This window comes from Vigna radiata, chromosome 9 (genome assembly GCF_000741045.1).
Source record: "Vigna radiata var. radiata cultivar VC1973A chromosome 9, Vradiata_ver6, whole genome shotgun sequence".
NCBI classification, from domain to species: domain Eukaryota; kingdom Viridiplantae; phylum Streptophyta; class Magnoliopsida; order Fabales; family Fabaceae; genus Vigna; species Vigna radiata.
Genome location: NC_028359.1, coordinates 20,576,639 through 20,577,011, shown reverse-complemented (window position 1 = coordinate 20,577,011; position 373 = coordinate 20,576,639).

Below are 373 nucleotides of genomic sequence, written 5' to 3'. Positions count from 1 at the left end.
GACAAAAGAAAACAATGGATGAATGGAGTTGTTGGGGGTTTACAATTTCATCTAATCCGCTCTCTCTTATCTACTCCTCTTGAATTATTAGTTTGATTAATTAATTGTCATGCAACTTTCTTAGCCTACCCCTAACCCGATCCCTCGGTGAAAAGAGCCTAATATTAGGCTTGTTATCCCTAGCCTCCCCTAGCAATTAATACAACATTATAGAGCAGAAGTTAAACGCAATTGATCGTCCTACCCCTATCCCTAGGCGGTATTGAAAAATTAAGAAATTACTCACCAATTCATGACATTACTGTACGTCCCCGTATCAATAAAGACAAACAACAGTTATCGAATGAGTTAAACGATAAAGGCCTTAAGCACA